The sequence below is a fragment of the Chenopodium quinoa genome, unplaced genomic scaffold, assembly GCF_001683475.1.
Source record: "Chenopodium quinoa cultivar QQ74 unplaced genomic scaffold, ASM168347v1, whole genome shotgun sequence".
Taxonomy (NCBI): domain Eukaryota; kingdom Viridiplantae; phylum Streptophyta; class Magnoliopsida; order Caryophyllales; family Amaranthaceae; genus Chenopodium; species Chenopodium quinoa.
The window spans coordinates 1,104,247-1,110,531 of record NW_018743391.1 but is presented as its reverse complement, the minus strand read 5'-3'; positions in this window follow the sequence as shown (position 1 = coordinate 1,110,531).

Sequence of the window (6,285 nt, the reverse complement as noted above, 5' to 3'; positions counted from 1 at the left end):
AACCTCTCCTCTTGTTGAGTAGTTCAAACCCTGGCCTTTCCCGAGGAAAAGATTTGTTTGCAATGCTATTTGGTCCTACTCCTATGGCACTCTGTAAAAAAAACAAAAAAAAAGAAGAAGTTAAGTACCCATTCCAAAGTCAACTAACAACACAACATAGTTAATTGTACAAATTACACAACAATCACCTTCCTTGCAGCTCTTTCCTATTTCTTCTTCCTTTGCTCTACCACCCAAGGTGAGTCAACTGGAGGTCTACCTGCTGATCTTATTCAAATGATTCACCCACAATAGGCTGCTTGCAAGTCTTTGCATATTGTCCATAACCACCACAATTTCTGCATTGGTTCTTCCTTGTTTGTTCTGGTTCTCTTGGCCCCCCTTGCTAGTACCTTATCTTGCTCCAGCTTTCTTTTCTTTTGTTTTGGTCTACCTGGTTGAATATTTGAATCTTGAAAGCTGGTGGACGTGGTTATCTCACATTCACTCTATCCTAATGTTTGGGACATGGCATTAGTTAAATTGGGGGTTCATAAGCTTTCCTATAAATTTCCATGTGGTAGTATGGGATCACATAATGTTCAATGTCAGATCTTTGGTCCATAATACATGCATATGCATGAACACATGGGTAGCCAGTGAGTTGCCAGTGATAACAAGTACAAGTGCCCTGATCCAAGTCCACTATCACTTGGTCATCATTCAACTTGACTTCATAAGTAGCCCCCTAGAAGCTTGCACTGTGCAATATCTTGACACAAACTCCATCCTCTGAAAAATCTTGCTGACATAGGGGGTGAGGTTGCTTGTGACGATCTTTGAGTCTTCCCATTTTTCATTATTTCTTCTCATCATGTACCTCTTCATCCATTCCATTTAGGTGAGGATTGATTTATCTCTGGCATCCTTTATAACTGCATTAAAGGTCTCACACATGTTATTCAATAACATGTTTCACCTACAGTTGGGGGTAAAGGCATGCCTACACCAGTGTCTAGTGGGAATGACATCCAAATAGTCAAAGGCTTCTTCATTTAGAGTCTTAATTGACTCCATTGCAACCTCATGCACAAACTTGAAAAAAAAAACAATGAAAGATCTAATTACTCAACTATGTTGAAACACACTTATCATCAGAGTGAAAATGAGGGGAGCTTACTTGTGTGATTTCCCTAACAGCAGTCCAAAATAGTTCCTTGTAAGCACCACTAGTGAACTTCAGCTTGAAATTGGCCTAGATGTGTCTAACACAAAATCTGGTCTCTGCTGCAGGGACTATTGATTCTAGAGCTTCAACCAATCCCTACACAAGACACACAATCATAAACAGAACACTTTCAATGACACAAAAGAGTATTGAATTACATTGAAATACAAACATACCTTCGCCTGTCTGACATGAAGGTGTAACCATCTCCATCATCACTTCCTATAGTGCCCATCAAAGACTCCAAGAACCAGGTCTATCTTTCTCTGTTCTCAACTTCTACTGTTGCCTAAACTAAGGGGTATATTGCATTGTTCCCATCCTTAGACACTGCCACTAGTATTTGCCCTGGGTATGGACATCCAGCCCAATTAAAGGCCTACAAACCCTTACAAATCAATTATTCAATGGCCTTAGGAATATAAACATCCTCAAAAAGAGAGGTGGCTCAAGATTGCAAATTCCATCAACATTTATAGTGCAACCTGATCCAGGATTATGCTTGATTATATCCTTGCCATAATCCTAGCATATTGTTCAGTATGTGACCCATAAATGATTAGTTTTGCTTTACACCTTACCATCCATGCTCTGAAATAAGTCACCTATATACCCAAGTCATTGAGCACTCTGTCCCTAATATGTTTCACCTTCCACCCAGGATTGCTTCTGAAATCCTCAAGATATCTTTCTGCAATGAATTCTGCAGTAACCTTTGTATTCCCCTTTGACCTCATACAGTTATGCTGAACCTCAAACTTCTAATTTTCCAACTCTCTTGTCTAACCAACTTCCTAGCATACACCTTAAAATTACACTTCACACCAGCTACACACACACACACACACACATTGAGGCATTCTGCTGGTCTTTGTACTAAACTCACAACCACATCTATGCCTACAATGAATAGTAATCCTATTGTTGTCATTGTGTAGGAAATAGCATGAAGCCTTAAAGCTTTCCTCAGCACCAAGGCATTCTTGAACTGCAGCAAGCTCAATAGGCTTATCAAAATCAACCTTCTCATTATACCAAGGGTTATTGTCTTCTTTATCAGAAGAACCATGCAAGCTTCTAAGATCATCAGAATCCCCTTCTATTTCTTCCTGAATATGAACCTCAGTTATGTCCAAGTTCTCTCTAAGTTTTGAACTCTCCTCCTTCACCACATCTGGTCACCTTCTTTACTTAAACCCTGCTTGAGTTTCCTATTAACCTCCTCAAGTATGTCGGATGAATCTTATATAAACCACTTCTCATCACCATCATCATACTCCTCTTTCTTGGCTCCCAGTTTATGTCACTTTCACTTTGATCATCACTTGAAGAACCTGTCTCACTCCCAGATCTATCATCCCCATCACTGTCATCCTCAAACACCAACCCCTTTGCAGCTGCTTTTGTTTTCCCTTCCCCTTGTCCTTCCCACTTCCAGAAGCCTCACACACCCTTGCACTTTGAAGGGTTCCCCTTTCCCTTATTTTTCTGGGTAGGCAAACTAGATCTAGGTTTAGGTGAAGAAACACCCCTTTAAATGTCTTGTTTTTCTGTTTTATGTAGCCTAGGACTTCTCCTAAAAACAACACTCTTACCTATTGTGTTAACCTTCCTTGAACCAGTCTTTTGTGGGGTGTGTTGGGTCTCAAGAGTAATGGGCCTATCACTAACCTGGTGGTCTGTTTCATTGTCACTAACAAACACTTCCACATACCCTTACCCATTTACTGTCTGTAAAAGCCCCCTAATTTCATCATCATTCACTATTTCTCTTTTACCAGTGTTAAATGTTTTCCCTTTTTCCCTATACCAACACCTATATTGGGTAGGGACATCCACATTGTACTTAACAAATCCATGTACAGTAGTCTCCCTAATATAATGCACATCAAGCTTAGGTACTTTTGAAAGGAATAGTGTCCTTCGAACAAGTGTATTATTCTGATAGCGGGTTCAGAATTATTAGAAAGCTAATATATTCAGTAAGGTCAAGTGATCGGAATGCCTGGGTGGAGGCCGCTTCCGATCAGTAATATTAATATAATTAATATTACAGCTTAATCTTGACTGAACCCTTCGGGTCACACCCAAGCAAATATATGCGAACCAACTCGACGAATTAATTCGGAAGAAATTAATTCGTCGTCCGAGTGTTAAATATTTAGACGTCGGTAATTCGAGCTTAGAACGTCGAAACCGATCGTCGGAAGTCGAGTCGAAGATATTTACTAATAAATCAACAAAATTACTAAAATACCCCTAGCATCGAGAAAACCGAGTGCTAAGGGTATATGGCCTAGCAAGGTGGCTAGCAAGCGCACCAAGCCGAGCCTAGGCTGGCAGGTGCGTGCTAGCGCGCCTTGGCTAGCTAGGCTGGCCAGCAGCCCGCACATGTGTGTGTGGCATGCTAGCAGGCCTTGGCCAGCAGCCAGCACAAATGTGCGTGGCGTGCTAGCAGCCTTGGCCAGCAGCCTGCACTAGCATGCGTGGCTTGCTAGCAGCAGGCCTGGCCAGCAGCCCGCACAAATGTGCGAGGCATGCTAGCAGGCCATGGCCAGCAGCCCGCATGTTGGTGCGTGGCTTGCTAGCAGCAGGCCTCGACCAAGCAGCCAGTACACATGTGCGTGGCCTGTTGGGTCGTAGGTGTAGCAGCAGCGAGCAGCCCACACTTGGGGTGCCTTGGTGCCCAAGTGGGGTTTCCATGTGGCACAAGGTGAGGGAGAGAGTGGGGAGCAAGTTTGGTCCCCATCTCCAAGTGGTCCTCACCTACTCTCTCATGTATGCTTGACACTTGTTGATTTATTACTAGTTTGCTTAATAATTTTATTTTAGCTTTAAAATAAAATGTGAAAATCTCATTGTCCCACATTGATAAGAGAGATTTCCATACTCCATCATTCCCTATAAATACCCAACTTTGGGCATTGGAAATGATGCTTGAGTGGGAGTTAAAAAGAGCATTCCATAATATTGGGAAAACTCTTAAACTCATATAACACTCGGGTTTTGGTCGGACCTCGCTAACCCCCAGGTAGTAGACCTTAAAGTTGTGTTCGCCTTTTTGTGGGTGGATACCGTCGGAGGCGCAGCGCTTGACATGCTCGTAGCTTTCAAGTAAGAGCCCCAGTTTTTTGGCGAAGCTCGCTTCGAGGGTAAGATTCGTTATCTTTTCTTTGTGATTATTTATTTATGCTTTATGATTTTAATTATTGCAAGTGGTTCCTTGGGTCGGGGTTTGTTTCCGCGGTGAGTCGGACTCACCAAACCCCAACAACTTTAACCCCCCTTCTCCAGTAACATAACCCACCACAGTAGCAAAGTAAACTTCTTAATCTGCTTATTCTCTTTTGGACAAATTAAAAGCCCCCCCCCCCCCAATTCGAAAAACAATGTCTATCAAACCATCAGTGGTGGCCATTATCTACACAATAACCAATTGGAATAACAGTCACAATGCAAGCAGTAATTCCAACATAAGTAGCAAGGAAATTAGCAATTCAGAAAACATCAAAACCCCACCACACTACATTTAACAATGCAACAAACTCACACTTTTTAATTAAAAAATGACACAATAATTAACAACATTTAACCACTTACTAAGCCAATTTTTCCAATTATATCGTAATTAACCCTAATTCACGGTAATTCGTCGGGAAGTTTGACTATTTTACAGTCAGCTACATTTTTCCCCAAATTAACCCTAACATGAACACCATTATTGCAATTTTGACATCAGAAATCAAAAATAAAATACTGTAAAAAGGTTAATTGGTACTCCTTCCGTCCCCGATTAATAGTCACTTTTGCCATTTTTGTTGACTCAAAATGTTAGTCACATTTGCTTTTTACAGATACTATTAATATTATTTTTTTACCAAAATTCTCTAACATTTGCAAAAATATTTGTGCAAATTTAACTTTCCCATGTAAATATTACTTTTCCATGTACTTTAATTACTTTCTCTCTCTACTTTTTAGAATACCCAATGTAAATTTACATTTTCAATGTACTTTCTTTAAATCTCCTTAGTTCCCGTGATTTTTCTTCAAAAGTGACTATCAATCGGGGACGGAGGGAGTACCTCTTTTGGAATCTTCTTCCTGTCGCTGAGAAATAGCCAAGCTTTTACCTTGATGAAAATGGCTGACGACTTCAAACTGAGTTGTATCGCACAAACAATGGCACCTCTCCTCTCAATTTACTTTCTCAACCACAAAATGTAGATTAGGGTTTCATTTCAATATCAATTTTTGGTGGTTGAATCTTATCAGAGAGAAATGAATGTTTGAGCATTTGAGTAATCAATGAGAGAGAGGGAGAATTGAGTTCAAAAGGTAAAAAAAATTGGGGGGTCAACTAAACTGTGGGACCCACACTCTTTTTCCGTCATAGAAACTGTTTGCAATGATATTAAATTTTCAATTTTTTATGTGGTGTTATAATAAAACTTTTAGAAAAGGAGGTTATAATCAAAATTTTGCAAATTATGTGGTGTTATTTTCTAATTTTTCCTAATTATTTTACAAAATTAAATGCTAAAAATTTCATAAAAGTCCGTTATTGTAATCTACTACGTATAAAACGGCAAAATATTGTATATATTGGCTATCAAAAAATAAAAAAGGTAAGAAATTAGTTTCATCAATTTCTACATGCTAACACTTTTAATATTACACAAAGTAATACTCTCTTCGTTTCATAATGTTAGTCCCATATACTATTGATATTTTTGGAATTAATTGGTTGTGAATTGATGACATGACTCTAAGAAAGAAATCTTTACCTTAAATTATGCAATTATGACTTCTGCTTTCCTAATAAAAAATCAAAAAAGTTAAATAAGGTAACTAATTATGAATTATGTTGTACTTTAATGTTAGATTCCAAATATATTTCTTTTTCTTATTTTATATAATTGATTTCATATGGGACTAACATTATGAACGGAAGGAATCAACGCATGACTGTACTTTTTGTTTAGATATAAATCACCAAAGATAATCAAAAGAAACGTTTGTGAACAAATTAAAAAGCTAAGGGTTCGTTTGACATCGCTGTGGTTTTCTGTTTTTTG